Source organism: Chlorocebus sabaeus, chromosome 4 (genome assembly GCF_047675955.1).
Source record: "Chlorocebus sabaeus isolate Y175 chromosome 4, mChlSab1.0.hap1, whole genome shotgun sequence".
Classification (NCBI taxonomy): domain Eukaryota; kingdom Metazoa; phylum Chordata; class Mammalia; order Primates; family Cercopithecidae; genus Chlorocebus; species Chlorocebus sabaeus.
The window spans coordinates 84,454,666-84,475,179 of record NC_132907.1 but is presented as its reverse complement, the minus strand read 5'-3'; positions in this window follow the sequence as shown (position 1 = coordinate 84,475,179).

The following is a 20,514-nucleotide window of genomic DNA, read 5'->3' as shown; positions in this document are numbered from 1 at the left end:
TTCTTTAACCAAAGGGTAAGAAGGCAGAAGTTCCCAGCTATGGCGTTGGTTTAGTTTCCTGCCTAGATGTTTCTGTCCACACAATGGCCCTCATCACACGAAGGCCCGAAATCCGTGGAGTCATGCAGCTGTTAGGCCACCAGCAGAATGTGACCTGCTCAGGATGGCCTTGCAGCAGAAAAGCCAGTCCTGACACATGAACCGTGGCTCCCGGGTTATCTGGGGGCTGGTATCCCACAACACTGCTATTAATCAGATCATTGCCACATTTTCCTCTGGGGCATAAATAATTTATGTATGGCAACTCATCCTGGAATCTCATTTTAAAAACAGAACAACTCATTCCCTTTCATTTTAAGAAAGTTTTTGGTTTGTGTCATTAGAAGCAGCCTGAAGTAAACGAAGGGGACTCAAATGTAAGAGGTCAATTCAACAAATGTGCATTCAGTGTCTCTTTCAAGAAAAATGTTATGCTGGGGTAGTATGTGGAGGGGTGGAGGGGACAGAGAAAACTGTACCCTTCCCCAGAGAGCTTACAGTCTAGTTGGACAGACAGGACAAAGATAAAGCCAGGGGAATATGACAAACACACACATCTCAAAAAAGTTCAGCCAAAAAAAGACAAAAAACTTCATGAACCTTTAGAAAACGGGTATATTCGGGTCCTTCAGAGATACAGAACCAATTCAATAGATATAGATGGAGAGAAAGAAATGTCTTATGGGCATCGGCTCACATGATTATGGAGGCTGAGCAGGCTCACAATCTGCCATCTGCAAGCTGGAGGCTGAAGAAAGCCAGTGGAGTAATTCAGTCCAAAGCCTGAAGGCCTGAGAACCAGGAGGGGCCACGGCATAAGTTCCAGCGTGAGTCAGAAGGCCCCAGAAGCAGAAGCACTGATGTATGGGAGCGGGAGAAGCACGCCCAGCACAAACAGAGCAAATGTGCCCTTCCTTCTTTTTGCTCTATTCAGTCTCTCAATGGTGACAGTAGATAATCTGTGCTCAGTCTACCTATTTAAATGCTAGGCTCTTCTGGACACCCCCTCACAGACACACCCAGAAATAATGCATCCATTAGGTCAAATTGACACATAAAATTAACCATCATAAGGGATTACACATTCAACTAAAATTCCAGATATATTTAAAATTTGACATGGGCCATAAATAGTGGAGGGTGGATATCTTCAAATTTCCATTTTGAAAAAGAATTATACTACTCAGTCATAAAAAGGGATTAATGGCATTTGCAGCAACCTAGATGAGACTGGAGACTATTATTCTAAGTGAAGTAACTCAGGAATGAAAAACTAAATATCATATGTTCTCACTTATAAGTGGGAGCTAAGCTATGAGGATGCAAAGGCATAAGAATGACACAATGAACTTTGGGGACTCAGGGGGAAAGGGTGGGAAGGGGGTGAGGGATAAAAGACTACCAATAGGGTGCAGTGTATACCGCCCAGGTGATGGGTATACAAAAATCTCACAAATCACCACAAAAAAGTATGGAAATACAATTTTTTAAAAGGATTATAGACACGTGTACATACATTTGTCTATACCCTTTACATGCTCACAATGATAATTAATATGAACTTTCAGACTCACGTGGTTTTTGAAAAGTTATTGTCAAGATAACTCATTCTCATTATGAATGATCAAGCTTCCACTACAAACAGAAGAGAAAAGTGGGTAGAATGGAAAGGGGAAACCGGAAAGAATCAAATGGGAAAGGACAAAATTATTAGCTCCCTGGACTGGGTAGATTTTGAGAACTAGAGGAAGACCAGCATCAGCACGATCCATGAGGTTTTTAGCAGTGTGATGACCTCAGTAGCATCTCCACCCATGGATATGCCTCAAACCCAGTCTGTGTCTTTGGGCCATACCCTGTGCTCACAGGCATCCTCCAGGAAGCATCACAGCTCTACATAAATGGAAAGGAAACAATTAAACTATCATCTCCAAATGAATGCATGGAGGTCTGCTTCTTAGGAATTGATTTCCCAGGCCTGGCACAAAATTTCAGCTCAGGTAAATATCAAGAAGATGAACTTTTACCATGAGCACCTGTAGGGCAGAGTCTCTCCCCAGCTGTCATAACACACAGCAGTGTTTGCATACTGCACTTAATAACGGCTGTTATTATAAGAATCAAGATTTTGACAGAGTCTCTATAATTTTCAATAGTCTCTATAATTAAATAATCTGATGTTTTGCCCAATCCTCCTCACTTTTATCCCATTTAAAGTGGGCATACGCTCTTTTTTCCACATGCTTTTTTCTCTTCTCAATCTCTCGCCTTCCTGGGTGGCTTCAGATCCCATGTTTGAAACTCATTCTTCTCCTCTCCAATTAAACTTCATTCCTGGCTCTCTATGGAATTCATAGAGAATAAATAGAACATGTGACAGATACAAGTTAATTTTCTTTGGGCAATTTTAATTGACAATCAGATGGAACTAATACCCGATTGATCAATTAAAGTGATAAACAGGAAAAAAGCAAGAACACAGACTGAAGGCCATGCCAGGAAGAAACCCAAAACTATTGACAAAACAGATAAAAAATGTAAAACATTTTAATCATTATCAACTTTGGTATATGAATAAATGTTTGACATCTTATCAGTTGCAATCCTGCATTGAACTGCCATAAGATGTCATCAGAAACATATGAGAGGAAATTAGGAAAAGCCTAAATCAAAAAATATCATCATTTTTATGGCATTTGTGCTGGAATTATTTCTAGAATAATGCAGTTTCACAGCTATAATTCAAACTAGGTTTTAGTCTATTGGTTTAACTGCAGCATATCTGAAGTTAAGAAGTTTTTACGGTACTCAATCCCACAGAATGATCGTTAAAAACCTTAGAGAAAATGCAATTATAATAGACGGCAATTTTCTTCTTTCCTTTTTCTTAAAAATGGACTTCATCTGGAGACCTGCTAAATAAATAGCTGCTTTCTAACTCCCAACTGTATTAGTCTGCTCTCATGTTGCTATGAAGAAATACCCGAGACTGAGTAATCTATAATGGAAAGAGGTTTAATTGACTCACAGCTCCAGGTGGCTGGGGTGGCCTCAGGAAACTTACAATCATGGCAGAAGGCACCTCTTCACAGGGCAGCAGGAGAGAGAATGAGTGCCCAACAAAGGGGGCAACTCCTTAAAAAAAAACATCAGATCTTGTGATAACTCACTCACTATCATGTGAATAGGATGTGAGAAACTGCCCCCATGATTCAATTATCTCTACCTGGTCCCTCCGTCGACATCATGGGGATGGGAACCATAATTCAAGATGAGATTTGGGTGAGGGAGCAGCCAAACCATATCACCAACCCAGTGTCTGTCACAATGGATTGGATTACTACTCCAGAAATGCTACAGAGGAACACATAGGTTATTAAATATAGTATGAGAGTGTTTTAAAAAATAATTCCTTAATAATTCTTATTCACGTAAAATAGATCCTAATACAGTTTTAAATATATCACATGATAAAGTCATTACACAAATTTCTACAAATACATGTGGCATCAATAAGAATCCAGAAAAGGCCCAATCATGCTGAGGACTGGAGGTCTCACCTTTTATCTTAAGGCAACGAAGAAACAGAACTGAAAGATGCCCTAGGCTTGTGGGATGCTGGTGTTCTGGCTGCCAAGGACAGCTCCATGCCCACGAGGTATGCTGATGGCCCCTGCTATCCTATAGACGGTGATGAGGGCAACTGGCTAAAGAGGTGGCTAGGCACCTCTTGTCTTCCTTTCCACATACCCCTCTTAATTAGGGCCATTTTTAAAAGCTATTTGGAAATGGGCCGAGTAGGAAGTGAGTACCAGGTAAAGTTTTGAGGAAAGGATTTCAGAATTATTTAGGGTTCATTCTTAGAGATTATTTAACCCATATATCTCTGTTTGATCCAAGAACATGAAGTCCAAGAAATTAAGTAGCTCACCCAAAACCAAGCAGCTAATTCATGGCAGAGCCATTGGAACCCAGCCTCTAGATCACCGTCTCCAGCAGCTTCCCCTACATCAGAGCTCAGAAAAGCTCTTCTCTCCCGAGATAAACATCCTCTGATCAGAACCTTCTCTCCTCCAGGCTGTAGAGGTCTTGGGCTGGCTGAAGCACCTGGCCAGCTTATCTGAAGGGTGACAATGGGCTCTCAGACTGAGTTTGTACTCAAATGAAGAATAGATCTCTATTGGTAGGACTCAGCAGAGAAGCAAGTTCAAGTGAGTTACATTTATTAATGTCTATCTTGGAGCCTCCACATGCAGTGCTTTATTAGTATATATGCATTATGCATCATGATTTACTTGCAGTCTGGGGCACAGAGAAGAACCAACGGCTCCAGCAGCCTGGCAGTAGTTTCAGTCTTTGTGAGTTCCCACACCCTGCATCAAAGACCTGCAGCCTTTAACTATGGTCTAGTCATTCCTACAGTGAGATAGTATTAAATAGATTATTTCAAAATCAAATATTTAAGAAAGGATACAGCAAATATGAAATATACAATAGATTTGTTTATCTAATGAACAAAGCCAACTTTCTCCCTTGGAGTTACCATTGTAGGGGGCGGGATTTGCACATTTAAGCAAATTAGCACCATGCCAAGAGCTGTAATTTATTTCAAAACTATGAAGACTCCATTACTCTTGGTGAATTTTAGCAATTTCCTTTAAGGGGATCATTTGTTTGCTATTATACTGCATGACGCCTTGTTGTGTGTGTGTGTGTGTTTGTGTGTGTGTGTGTGTGTGTGTATTTAGTCTTATAGTTTCTCATCCTAATTTTTAGTATATTTTCATATGTATTAAAAGAGATTTGCAAAGTGAGTCAAATCCATTTTTTATTTTTTTAGGATGTTTTTCAGAATTAAATATGTATTCTTAACGAATTTTTTAAACATACACACATATAACTAGATATTGTATTAACAATTTAAAGGGAAGAGTAATTATAAGAGAAGTTCATTTGGATTCCATTAAAATCATATGTGTGAGATATGCTATATCCCACCAACTCTTCATACAAGAATGCTATGGAATAAAGTAGTAGGGAAAGCCTACCTGTGGTCCAGTGAGATTTCTACTGGATTTCTTATCATCTCAGAATAGTGCTAGCATCCTTGCAAATTTTGAGAGTGGCCAGGGGTATCAAGGATGGTCCTGGCTGCCACTAGAAGTGGGTCCAGTTGATATTCCAGTTGCTGTCACTCACAGCTACAGAGCTTGTACCATGCTTGCTTTAATTCCAGATAGCATTCTTTCTCCTTGGTCAGGCAGTTTTGCCTGTGTTGGGTCAGTATCTCAACCACATGGCTCTGATGAGGGTAGATGAGCTTTCTAGTCCCTTGGTTCTGCATGTCAGCCCTCCTCTTTTTATATCCATGGTTAGCATGGACTCCTAGTTACTGGGATCAGGAAGCAGAGAAGTGTATCAAATTGCTGATGCTACAAAATGTATGGGAGTCTGGCAATTGTAGATACTCAATAACTAGCCCATTAGGCTAGTCATCCTAGGAGTATAGAATTCCATAAGGACGGTATTAGGCACCAGGCTTTGTCTTTTGTTTTTGACTCCTAATCAGAGAAGGCCAAAGCTTTGCTGCTGGACACAGTGAACATTGAACTGGTTAATGACTTAAGCTACACGGCTTTATTAAGAATCTGCTAGGTGTTTTGCCTTTTCTGGAAATCCAACATAAAATGGTTAAGAATAGTACACACCACTGTGAAAACAGCACTGATGTCTGCTAAATATTTAATTTATGACTGAGATATTCTGGATAAAATCTGTACCCTTCATGATGAAAGCCCATCTATGCCTTCAGGAGCATTTTCTAGTAAAAACACTTCCTCATCCTTAAGTGCCTGCAGCCTGCCTATCCCCCTCTTTCATCTTCCCTGCCAGAGGTTTTAGGAGAAGAGGACCACTTCTACATCCTTGATAAAAACAGTTCTGAGAATCAGTTAACTGAGACAGGTTGTAATTTCATACCATGGCTAAGTTGCTAAGTAAATATTGCAAAGCAAACAGAAAAGACAGAAGAGTTCATTTCTCTTCTAACAAAGAAAAACAAAAAGGTAGTTTCTTGGATATGAGAAACAAAGGGAAAAGGGGAAATCATTCTATGTTTGCTTTTTTAACCTAGGCTTTGAGTCTCATATGCCTTTTTTATTATTTTGTTCCAGTTTTATTTTGGTTTGGCTTCAGATAAAAAAAACTGGAGGCCTGATATTATGCTAAGTGAAATATGACATAAGCTCACTCTTATGTGGAATACTCTTTTAAAAGGTCAAATATAGACAGAACGGTACCAGTAGTTACCAGAATTGGGGCTAGCTGGGGTGGAGGGCATGAGAAATGGGAAAACATAGGTCAAAGGATACAAATTAGCAAATATATGTGTGAGATGTGCTATATCCCAGCAACTCTTCATACAAGAATGCTATGGAATAAAGAAGTAGGGAAAATCTACCTGTGGTCCAGTGAGAAATGGGGAAATACAGGTCAAAGGATACAGAGTAGTAAATATGTACCATAAACAGTCCAAAGATCTAACTACAATACAAGGACTATAGTTAATAAAAGTATATTGTATTCAGAATGTTTGCTAAATGTGTATATTACAGCTGCTCTTACAGTGGGGTATGGGTAACTATTTGAGATGAGGGATTTGTTAATTTGGTCCACTATAGTAACATTTTACCGTCTCTATGTATTTCATAATATCATATTGTATACCTTAAATATATATAGTAAAATTTATTTATAAAGAAAAAGAAAAGTTATAGAGCACACTAAGTCCCGTTTTTCCCTGATAGCTCTTGAGGGAAGAGGTGGAGGTTCGCATTGAAGAGGGAAGGAAGCCAGGATGACTTGATCCTAATGCAAAGTTAGAGTGAAAAACTCACCCAGGCTTCACACAAAAGCAGCACAAAGAAGTAGTCAGGTTTATCTCTGAATAAAAGTAAAATGTAAGAGCTTTCACATGTTATTGACCTCATACCTGTGCTATGAAAGATACAGAGAAGTAAGAAATCTGAACCTAAATTCAAGCCTCTCATAGTCTACTGTGGTACATACATAAGTCATTCCCTATGGGAAAGCTAGGTAATGGCAAAGGTGGAAGACACCAAGTATGCAATGAGTGGTTCTTAAAGCAAGTAGAATGGGATGATTTTTCCCTCTCATGTCCTTGGCTCCAAGTATCATCATCAAGCTGAGCTTTCCTATATTGGTATCCCCGTTTTTGATCTCTCCATTGAACTCCTGATCTATGTATTCAACTCCTCGATTGACATCTCCACTTGGGTATCAACAGGATTCTCAGATGTTTTCCCCTAGATTTACTTCTCCACTGGTCTTCTCCATCTCAGCAATGATTCTTCCTCTGACTCAGCTTCTCTAGTCAAAAGCCTGGCAGTCATTTTTAATGTTTTGCTTTCCCTGACAAGACACATCCAATTAATCCTTAAGTCTTACTGGCTCTACCTCCCCAGCTTAACCTGAATCCACACATGTCCTGCCATGGCCACCACCACCGCCATCTCTGGCCTCCACTACTGCAATGACCTCCTTCCTTCACTCCTCTCCCTCTATGGTCTGTTCTCCATAATTTAGGGAGAGGTCATTTTTCCAGCCACCACAGGGCCTTTGCAGGTGTGCTTCCCAGCCAAGAATGCACTTCTACAAGAGCCATTCTCATCCTTCCGCTATCAGCTCAGATGCTCTCTACTCCCCGCCCATCCAGATCAGCTAATCGGAAGGAGCAGTGGGTCACTCTCTGTCGCTCCATCCAATCTTAGTTCAGAACTTTACTACAACCTGCTATGTTATTATTTAATAGCTTACACGCTGTTTGCCTGGCTTCTCATTTAGGATGCACGTTCCAGAGAGCAAAGACTGAATCCTACTGGCTTGTCACCATGTATCGAGTACCTGGAATAAAGCCTGGAATACAGTAGGCACTTAATAAATGTTGGTTAAGTAACTAGATGAATGATTGTTCCTCTCCACACTGAAATCAACCAACACATCAACATAAAAAAAAAAAAAAAAATGGAAGCACCCACTGGTTTTTGTAGGAAGGCCCTCTTTGCCTTTACATGTTCATGTCCAACTCACTGCTCCCTGGTCCCAGGCTCCCTCTCTCAGTGTGATCCTGCTCCTGCCTTTGGATCCTGCTCAGGCCCCACCACCTTCTGCCTCTCTACTTGTTCTCAAGTTCCTGAGGAACACTCCCACAGGGCAGGTCAAGAGGTATCCTGCAGCAGGTGAGCTGCTCTGGAGCCCAAAACCACCCACAGGCCTGGTGCATCACCTGGAGGGCTCCCCTGACCTCCATTCAAGGGTTTCAGAGAGGGTCAGAAGACATCACCACAGATTAAGAAAGGAGACTTCCTAGAGAAGCCTAATGGTAACTGGGCCTTGCAAGCTGGTGAATACAATGACCTCCCTTAATGTATATTAATGTTTCTTAACCTTGTTTTCATCATCGCCCCTCCCCAGCATGGAGCCTTTTCAGTCTTTTCACCCCCTTCCCACAAAATCTGAATGGCACAGATATGCTCTATATCTGTTTACATACTACAGTCTTTCAGAGAGCCACAAGCCTTTATAATAGCTAAGATTTTTTTCCACGACTTCCCCCCAAAAATCAATTTTCCCTTTTGGGGAGAAATATCACCTCTGTTGAAAATGCAGGCCATATGTGTATTTCTTTTGTGTAAACAGTGATGTCTTTCTGTTATCCTATGGATGGTAGGCAAATTTCCCCTTTAAGAAAACTATTTTCCAGTATTGGTTATTTGAGAATGTTTGGATCCCTTTAGGGAAAAAAAAATTGAACCCCTAAAAGAGGGGCCTCCAGTTGTCAGAAGAAGAGACACTTCATCCCTCTCATGACTTTGCTCTTTATCTCCAGACTTTAAGGAGTCCAGATGTCTTTGAAGGATGAGAGGTGGCCCCTGAATCACAGAGAAAGCTGGGCATTGGGAATGCTGACTTTCCCAGAGCAGACATTACCTAAAGATGAGAAACCATGTTTGGTGGGCTAGACATTATTTCATGTTACTCTATATACTTTCACTACCTCTATGAATTCATGAGTCAGCAAGGGTAGGAAAGAGAGGTGAGGAAGACAGAAGAACGAGCATGCAGTGTGCCTTCAGCAGGATCACTGAGGACAGCCGACTCCTTCTTCTGAGGGAAGGGCAGCATCACAAAGAGGATAGAAATGGAATTTGGCCTGTGTCTCAATTTTGTATAGATCTGGCACATGCTTACAGCCTTGATTTTAACTGAACCAATCTAGCTATCCTTCCTTCTCTCACTCCTTTCAATAAATATTGAGGGTCAAGTATTTGTGAGTCCTAGGAAATGCAAGGTCAAGAAGATGAACTTTGTTTCCCAAAGAGTCTGCTGCAAATAGGGAAAGCATATAGGTGATTATATTAGGAGAACTGGTGAGTAGAAGCACAAAGTTCTCCCAGAGCATTTGCACCAGCCCTCCATACTGTTGAAACAGGCAATGTTTCTTATTCTTCAAGAATGAATGCATCTTTTGGGAACTTTTCTGTACTTCCAAGTTTGTACTTCCAAATTCATTGTTTTTGAGGAACATAATCAAGTAGCATAATGTCAAGCTGCTACCTAAATTAAGATCTCTTCCTTCATTTCACTCTCACCACAAAATCAGTGATTACAATCAAAGAAACAATTACCTTTGTTTGGTAAAATCTGCTTTTAATTAACCTATGTTTGTTCCTCATTGAAAATGCCTCCATGAAGAGTGCCCCTAGGGAGTCCTTCTGCTCCAGTACCTTGAAGAACAGACAGGCGATAAGCAAATGGCCTAGTGGCACCATAGCTCTTCCATTCTCAAGACTGTAAATCTCAAAAAAATCAGGTCTGCACATGCAGAACCTGAAACCAGAGCTTGCCGCAGGCTGCTTCTGAGGACACAGAGTTGTCTGCAGAATGGGAGAAAGAGAAGACTGGCTGTGAAGGATGGAAGAGGCTCTATAAGAAGAATCAAGATGTCCATCTGCCTGGTTATAAAGGTATTATGTCAGCTTCATAAGGTGTTATAATGATGTTTTGCCTAATCTCTTGACATTTTCACATTATTAGAAGCAATAAATCTCTTCCTGATGAGTCGCACACTGTCCGAAAGCAATGGTCACTTTGAAATTTCAACCAAAAGAGGAAATTTTATCAACAACAATACAAACCACCCAGACTTGAACAGACATTTATCCAAAGAAAATAGAAAAATGGTCAAAAGCACAGGAAAAGATTCTCAACCTCAATAATCATTAGAAAGAGCAAATCAAAACCACAATGAATAACAACTCACCACCCATCAGGATGGTTGTCATCAAAAATACAGAAAATAACCAATGTTGGTGAGGACATGGAAAAATCGGAGCCCTTGTGTGCTATTGGTAGGAATCTAAAATGATTTGGCCACTATGGAAAATAGTATGATGGTTTTTCAAAATGCTAAAAATAGAACTAAAAAAATGCTAAAAATAATGCTAAAAATATGATCCCACAATTCCACTTCTAAGTATATAACCAAAACAACTGAAAGCAGAGTCTTGGAGAGAGATTTGCACATCCATGTTTGTAGCAGCACTATTCATGATCGTCAAAAGGTAGAAGCAACCCAAGTGTCCACTGACAGATGAATAAACAAAATGTGTCATAAACAGACAATGGAATATTATTCAGACTTCAAAAAGAAGAGGCCAGGCACAGTGGCTCATGCCTGTAATCCCAGCACTTTGGGAGGCCAAGGCGGGCGGATCACCTGAGGTGAAGAGTTCAAGACCAGCCTGGTCAACATGGCGAAACTCTACTGAAAACACAAAAATTAGCTGGGCATGATGGTGGGCACCTTTAATCCCAGCTACTCCAGAGGCTGAGGCAGGATAATCACTGGAACCGGGGAGGTGGAGGTTGCAGTGAGCTGAGATTGCGCCATTGCACTCCAGCAAGAGTGAAACTCCATTTCAGAAAAAAGAAAGAAGGAAAAATAAAACAGAAGAAGAAGAAGAAATTTGAACATGTACTACAATATGGATGAACCTGGAAGACATGATGGCCAAGTGAAATAAGCTAGTCACAAAAAGGTAAGTACTGTGAGATTCCACTTCTGTGAGGTACTACAGAACTGGACACTTCAACATGATTAAGATGTTAAATTTTATGTTATGTGTACTTTTACCACAATTTTTTAAAATCAACAAACCAAAGAATAAAAATATAAAAAGAGAAAGTATGCTGGCATTAACTATTAAATACCCACATGTTTAGCTACCAAGGATTCTTTTGCCCCATGCATCTCCAACCCAGCCTCTCCTCCCCTTCATGCCGCTATGACCTGGCTGTTATGTGGGACAATGAAAAGATATGGAGATGGAGATGGAGATAAGAGATGGAGAGAGACAGTGAGACACAGACACACAGAGAGAGAAATATCTGTATCCCTCTCTTCTATGTGGATAATAGAACTTGAACGGGATTAAATCCTTATCCAAAGGAGCCTGAGACTTTTACCAACCAGATTAATATGAAAATCACTAGACTTGGGTTAACTTGCCATAAATGACAGATATTTTATGAGCTGGCAACATCATGATTCCCCTCACCCCATGTCTGGAGAAAAAGATTGAAAGAAGCAAGTTGATGGCGGTTTTAGAAAACACCAAAGCACTTCCATACCTGCATTTTACTGAATGAAGACTACACAACTCTGAGTCTAGGTTTATGCCCCGGCATATGAATGATCTTTGGGATTTAGTCTGCAATTAGAAAAACCTGCTGGGGCTCAGTGGTAATAGTTGGTGACATCCATGTGGGCTAAAGAGATGGCAGACTGCATATAGCAGGAGTTTTCAATCAGGAATGACTTTACCACCTACAAGATGTCTGATATCTAGATGGAGACATTTCTAGTTGTCACGGGTTGGGGGTTGCTCCTGGCATCTGGTGAGTGAGCCAGTGATATTACTAAACCTCCTACAACACACAGGACAGCTGCCCACAACCAAAAAGGATCTCACCCAAAATGTCAGTAGTGCTGGTGTAGAGAAACCCTGCTGTCGATTCACCAGAAACACGGACAACTGCACTTTCCCGCTTTGGTTTCTGTATTAAAATAGCTAAGTGAATATGAAAAATAAAATGGTCACACAAATCAGCTACGTAGAGAAGGATCGTCCTCTGCTAGGGAGGTTGAGGGGCAGCAGCTTCTCTATAAAGACCACCCTCACTGCCACCAGCTTTCCCAGCCAGACTCAGTCAAGCAGCTTTCATGCAGGAGCAGGCTACCCTTGCTTGTTCTATTTAGGAGTGGCAGAGGCCAGCAGAGCAGCTAGCCTGCTAAATGATTCCTCAAGGAACCTGATTCTGAAAGCCCTTTTCTCACCCTACCTGAGCTTCCCTGCTGGGCACTCCCACACAGTCAACTCCTCCCTCCAGGAAGCAAGATCCTCCCTGAGTTCAACAGCTTGTCCTAAAGCTCGCATTTATGGCTGCCTCTTGCAAGCCTGGGGCTGAATCTAAATGGCCATTAAGAAGGCATAATCCTCTGCTGCAGAATTCCTATAAGAATTATCAGCAGAACAGCAGAAGTATGTAGGGCAGGGATACATTTAGCTGCAAGCATATTTGAATATTATGGTCTCAGGTTTAAGATCTCTGTGTTTATGCAGTGTAAGCAACTTTCTGGGTACAAATTAGTATTTTGAAGATTAACAATTAACTGTCCTTTATCCTTAATTGATCTAATACTAGAGATCAGATTGATCTCCAAGCTTGAAGAGAACATGACTTCTGAACATCTTGAATTCTTGCCAGCACCTACCAATCGTTTCTGTAATAATTTTATGTCTATCACCACATAGGATCAGCAGAAGCCACTAAGTAGGACCCAGATTCCTGAAAGTCTGGGGATTAATGCAAAGACCTGTGAGCTTCTATCTGCATATATTCTGTATTTTTTTTTTCAATTTTGTGGGAGTTTTCACTAAATTTCTTGGTATTCAAAAAGGATCCTTGAAGAAATTAAGAACCATTTCTTTAGAGTATATGCAATTACTTCGGTGGAAACGTGATTTCAAATTTATTCTCAGCAAATCTGAAGAAACAACAGCACACTCAGCTCCTCTGTACTCAGACTATAGAATCTGATCTACAGCAGGGTTTCCCTACCCCAGCACTACTGACACTTTGGGTCAGGTCAGCTTCCAAGTTTTAGAAGAAGTTGGGAACTTGGGAACTACCCTACGTCTTCAAAGTGTTTCTGGCAATCCACTCTCCATCTTCTGGCCACTCTCTGCTTTCTCCACTGTAATCACAAGCCAGCCCTTCCCATGGTAAACGAGACCACTCATTAAAAGAAATTCTTTATTTGCCCCTTTAGCATAGCAGTAGAATCCATCAGACCTCTAAATTCCGCCAGTTCAAAGAAGAAAAAATATGTATCTCGATATAAATGAATTACCCCACCAAAAAAAATAAGATTTAGGTTGACTATTTCTCTCCAACAAATTCCCCCATCATTTTCCATCTTCTGAAGATAAGCAAAAAGTTGTCATTGAATTTCTTCCCTTGTTGTATTTAATTTGAACTCGAATTTAAATGCAGTGGTTCCCCAAGAAACTGTTGCAGCCTGAGGTTTTCATAGCCAGTTTCGAGCTACAAACTCAAGCTTATCTACAAATGTACAATAATACTGAAATAGAACGACAAACTTTACAAAGAGGATTTATTAGTAAAGAAATAAAAAAAGTTGAGAAAGTAAAGTTTTGTGTATGAAAGTAAGTACACTGTTCCGGAAACGCCATTCCTCTGAACGTGTTAGGTAAGGAGCTGAGTGAACTGATGTTTCTTCAGACTTGCTGAGAATAAATTTGGAATCACATTTCCACCAAAGTAACTGCATATCCTCTAGAGCAATGGTTCCTAATTTGTTCAAAGATCCTTTTTGAATACCAGGAAATTTAGTGAAAACTTCCACAAAATTGAAGAAAATGCAGAATATATGCAAATAGAAGCTCACAGGTCTTTGCATTGATCCCCAGTCTCTCAAGAGTCTGGTCCTACTTACTGGCTTCTACTGATGCTATATTGTGATAGACATAAAATTATTACAGACATGATTGTCCCATGCAAACAGCCTAGAGCGTGCTCACTGCTCCCATTAAAACTTCACAGATAACTGTGCCTACATCATATCTGCCTATGTTAGAAAATAAATGTCCTCCTCTTTTTCTTCAGTCTTCATACATAGTCTACTATTGATGTTTTATGCCCCATAAATTTACCTTTCTAATACTCTCTAATTAAATCTGAAAACGACTTGCCTTCTTCTTAAGCATACGGTTGAGTTGTGAGAACCCATAGAATTCATGAAGGGCCTTTCTATATGCAAATAATAAATGTGAAAACTCATCATTCCCACCACTGGGATGATTATCTACATAAATCTTAACTGCACCATCGAAAGCCACATTAAATCATCCTGCTGGTCCATTGCATTGTGGGAGATAAGCCAGCACTTTCACGTCTTTAACCCCACTGCAGTATCCCAGGAAATTCACACCCTTGCCTGCAAGAATCTCCGAAAGAAATCCAGGCCGAAATTGAACCATGCCAATTCTCACCGATCTTGTGGGCATAAGAATGCAATGTTCTGCTGCTTCCCTAGTTCCTTATATCATGAAAGGTGCTTCCACAATAAATGTTTTGCACTTTTAAGAGGCATTTTCTAATTTCCATGTGCTCTAAGGAAAAAAAAAAACAAACAAACAAACAAAAAAAAAAAACTTCCTACTGACAGATCAAGAAGACTGTGGGCTGTTTGGTCATTCTTCTTTTCCTGCCTCTGGCACACCTCGCCACCTATATATTTTCATGCATCTGGCTTTGGGACATAGAATCCTAGACATTATTTGGGTGGCATGCATTCATGAAGACTATAAACTTGGACAGGGGAAAAAAATGACATCTTTATTTTCACTAACCTCTAACTTAAATTTAGTATTTCCTTCAAATATGAATGCAGGCAGCAAACCTAGTCTCAGAGACTTTATGGCCAAGAGAAATTACAGATATGTTCATATCACATTAAGGTTGTGCAGGTATCTCAAAATATTTACTCTCATCACTATTTCAAAATTTCGGTCGCTGTTAGAGCTGCCACGAGAGCTTGCTGTTTAATGTGGTAATAAAGCCCATATATCACAACCACTAAATCCCCAATTTGAGCTGTGTGTGTGTGTGTGTGTGTGTGTGTGTGTGTATATATATATATTTGATTATTATATTTTAACCATTATAATTCGTTTCTTTAGCAATTCTATGTATTTTATTTTATGCATCTAAAAACATTATTTGGAGAAAGAGTCCGTGGCCCTCATCTGATAGCCAGAGGTCCAGGGCACAAAGGTTTGCCTTCTTGCCTGAATCACCATGGCCACATCCTCCAGTACCCTGCATGGTTTTCAATACACTACTTTAAGGAGCCCTGGATACCTCCTGTGTGCCCTGTGTTGTAGGGGCTATTCCTGTTTGGCCTCTACAAATGAGATATTCTGAGCAGAAGGTCTGTCCAGGTGACCTTATCTTTTTTTTTTTTTTAACTTTTGCAAATTTAGTTTATTATAGAAAGCTTATAGTAGTTTAAAAGCTTCCAGTTGTATAAGTTGACCTCAAAACAGTGTGATCATGTGTATGTGTGTTTTCTTTTCTTTCTTTAAATTTTTTTATAATTTCAACTTTTATTTTTAATTCAGGGGATATATGTGCAGGTTTGTTACATCAGTATATGGCTTGATGCTGAGGCTTGTGGTACCACTGATGCTGAGCATAGTACCCTGTAGATTTTCAAACCTTGCCCTCCTCCTCCCCTCCCCATCTAGTAGTTTCCAGTGGCTATTGTTCCCATCTTTATGTCCATGAGTCAGGTGGGCTTATCTTGATAGTCACCCCTTGTGACTTTTATCCAACACCTTACTCATAGGGGAAATGGCATGGTTCTCCAAGGGCCTCCCAGTCATTAGCAGGAATGAATGAGGGCCCTTTGAGAACATTTCATCTGCCTCCTAGTTATAGTCAAGTCAATAGAATTCCAGATAGCAACAAAACGGCCTGCCTCAAATTCCCACAGATAGTGAATTGCCCTGACTAGTTAATTAGAAAGCTCTTTTCTATATATTACACATGGACAAATACAGTGACTAGCATTTTGGTGTATTTTTTATTTTTTTAATTGACACATAATAGTTGTATTATGTATTATAAGGTACAGTGTGTGATGTTTCAATACATATATACAATGTGTATTTAGCATATATACAAGGTATTTAGCATATCCGTCACCTCAGACATCCATCGCTTCTTTGTGGTGAGACCATTGAGAATCCTCTCTTCTGGCTACTTTGAAATATACACCATAGCATTGTTTACTATCATCACTCTACTATGCCACAGAACACCAGAACTCATTCCTATCTAACTGCAACCTTGCATCATTGACCATTCTCACTCCATCATCCTTCCTCCCTAACCCCAAACCTCACATGACTAGTGTTTTTTCATGCTCATTGTTTACTAGGTGCTGTTCTAAGTGCATGACATGTTAATTCCTTTAATTATCACAATGGCCCCATTAGGTAAGTTCTATAATTATTCACATTTTAAAGATGGGGAGATAGAGGAAGAGAGTGTTTAAGAGACTTCCTAGTTTACATCAATCAATGGTGAAGCCAGGATCCAGATCAGGCTGTCACTTCTCCCCCAGTCCCTTTACTGTCCTGCCTCCCTACCTACTACCACCACAGATCATGTGGAAGCTGATTAAAAACAAACAAAACAAAACCACCTCAGCATCAAAATGAGCAGAGGTGATCCCCCCAAGATCTCTTTGGCTCACGGAAGTCAAACAGTTTCCCCATCTTGTAAAATAGGGATACAAAGGCCTACCTTGCAGGGGTGGTCTGAAAATTAAATAAAACACATGTATCAAGTGCTAAGTGTGTTCAGTGCGTAAGTTCCCCAAAACAGTAGTTATTACAATATTTACTATTATTTTTGTCAAGATGTACACAAAAGATAGTGGACAAAGATGAGATGGATGTTGAATAACAAACCTTCAGGAGTATAGGGATGAGCAGAAAATCACGGTAAAGTATAAGAGAGGTCACATAATCCAACTCACATTTATGCCAGTCTACTGGGCCCCTCCAGGCTCCTGAAGTTTAAAATCGACCTGTTGCCTCTGTCTTCCCCCAGATTTGTCCCTCCACGTGTTTGCCTTCCTTCATGAAAGTTGCCATGTTGGCCTTCTTTCACCTGCTTTCTTATCTCCCTCCTCCAAGTTCCATCCACAAATCCCATCAACCTGCCCCAGAAATATCTCAAACAGTTCAAAACATAATTCAAGCACTGAATTTAATTCCCTCTCAAAATTAGCACCAGGTGACCAAAGGAAATCCATATGGAAGCTGGAAAATTGGAAAGGTTGAAAATGACATTTAAATGATATTCAAGGATTTTCCACATGGAAAACAAGATCAGCCAAAGAACAGAACTCTCTGGCCCACAACTGCCAAATGCAAGGGGAAACCCACATGGGAACAAGTAGCAGCGAGCCTCAGCTAAGTCCCCCAGCACTTCCTGGCTTGGGAAGTGTGAGGGATGTCAGTCTGTTTTGACTATCTCACTTCTTCACCTCGTTCTTTGAGGGAACTGTGCCTGTCCCACTGGTGTAATCGCACAATGGGCTCTTCTTGCCTGCTGCACAAATAAACCCATTCACTGAGACAACATGATTGCAGCAAAGAAAGAGTTTAACACAAGTCTGGCCAAGCAGAAGGACAGGAGTTTATTATTACTCAAATCAGCCTCCCTGAGAACTCACAGGCTATGGTTTTATGGATAATTTGTTGGGCAGGGGGCTAGGGAATGGGTGTTGCTGATTGGTTGGGGATGAAATCTTAAGAGTGTGATAAATGGTCCTTGTGTGCTGAATCTGTCTCTCGGTGGGGGCCATAGGAATGGTTGAGTGACGAGCCACAGGTCTGGGTGGGGTCAGTTAGTTGCCAGAATGCAAAAGTCTAAAAAATATCTCAAAAGACCAATCTTAGGTTTCACAATAGTAATGTTATCTACAGGAACAATTGGAAATGTCACCAATTTTGTGGTCTCTGGCCACGTGATTCCTGAGCAGCAAGGGATTACGGAAAGACAAGCGAGAGAACAACAGCTGGTTATTTTTTTATCTATACCTACATCTTGGCAGAATCCAGGTCCCTCCAAGGTCCCTCCCATAATCCTAATCATGTGGCCTTTCATTTGTATTACAAAGATAGTTTTAGTCCTCAAACAAAGAGGGGATCAGTTTTAGGGAGGGACCATTATTGTCCTTGCTTTAAAGTTAAATTATCAACTGCATTTCTCCCGTGGGTAGCTTGGCGTATACCCAGGTAGGAGCAAGGCCAGTCAGCTGTGAGACTGGAAGCAAGAGGAGGGTCATTCATGCTAGACCCATCTTGCTGTCATAATCTTTGCACAGGTGGTTTCAGAGGGGCTTCCAACCATAGGATTTGCCATACCCTAACCACAGAAGTAGGTATGAGACTGAGGTAGCTCAAGCAGACTTTCCCTCCTGAGAATTCAACCTTGGTTGAGACACACAGGGACGAGAGAGGGTAGAGTTGAAGCACTGTAATAACACCAAGATCTCCAGAACTGCACCATGTCCTGCTCTCCCAAGGCCCATGGTCCATCTTTCTTTGATTTTATAAGATATCTCAGTGCTCCCTGTGTTTATCTATCATGCTTCATAACACCTGTGTACACTACATACATCTTTCTATAATACATGAATCAATATTTCATAATCAACATTAAAGAATAAAACAGCCAAAACAAAAGATAATTGTAAAATATTTGCTCTCAGATAGTGGGATAGGACTCACTGCAGACTCGAATGAATGGAAAGAATTATGTGCTAATTCTGCTAAGGAAAACGGAAACCATTACAATGATTTAGGAGAACTAAAGAAATGAAAAATCTAACCAAGTAAGAAAGGGAGTTAGTGGGATCTCAGTGAGGTTGAAGGCTCCACTCCACTCATAGTTAACTAAAACATTGAACCCTATGGGCCAGGCGTGGTGGCTCAGCACTTGGGAGGCCAAGGCGAGTGGGTCATGAGGTCAGGAGTTTGACACCAGCCTGGCTAACACGGTGAAACCCCGTCTCTACTAAAAATACAAAAAATTAGCTGGGCATGGAGGTGGGCACTTGTAATCTCAGCTACTCGGGAGGCTGAGGCAGGAGAATGGCTTGAACCCAGGAGGCAGAGGTTGCAGTGTGACGAGATTGTGCAACTGCACTCCAGCCTGAGCAATACAGCAAGACTCGGTCTCAAAAAAAAAAAAAAAAAAAAAAAAAGAACCCTATGGACATGGGCTGCAAGACCACCTCACTGAAGGATGTAGTTTAGGAGCCCCAGTAGTTTCTTTATAGACAATCATTAAAAAGCCAGCATGTCTATTTCACGCACAGGAAGACCCGAGCATCCAAAGCTTGAATCCCACAACAAATTATCTTCAAGAGAAGCACCATCTTTCTGCCTAGGATGTGAGCCCAATGTACCTGGAATGATGAAACTTCTTTTTCAGTATCATTTTACCTTGGAACCTTCCAAGGTTTCAATGATTTTAAGGTAGTAGGTATTTTAACACACAAGTATTTTAAGTATTTTAAGGTAGATTACACACATCTTAACACCTACCCTAAAATACTTGAGCACACACAGTGTGATGCCATAATATGTTAGTTTAACTTATAACCTAGGCACAGCCAGTGGCCCGATGGAGACTTGCCAGCCAGTCAGCAGATCACCAGCAAGTCCACACACCAGAGAGGGCTACAGCAAGAGCGTCAGCAAAGCAAATATTCATCAACACCAAACGCTTTTCTAATTGACCTAGTGAAGGTCGGTGATTTCTGTTGGTGGAATTAATGGTATTCGAGTTGTGTGGCAGAGTAAAATATTTCAGTAACAATCCCCACACTTCATGAACAGCACAAACATCCCAGGAAATGATGCCACTCAACAGCTAGTGTCTTAAGAGTCCCAGGTTCCTCACTGAGTCGGAAGCAGTCTGGACTACAGATACCATCATATCTACCTTGGGCGAACCTGCCACGCACTCGGTCAGACTACCCACAAGACAGAGAACATACAAAAAATTACCAGTATCGGAGATAACGCATATGTTAATTAGTTCAATTCAGCCACTACACAATGTATACATATTTTAAAACATCATGTTATACATGACAAATATATACAACTTTGTCAATATCCTTAGTTACTTTTTTAAAGAAAACAGAAGAGGGACTTCATTGAGCTCACAGGCTTGATAATAAGTGTTCAGTAAACGTCCAGATGGAGGGGAGAGTTTGGTCGG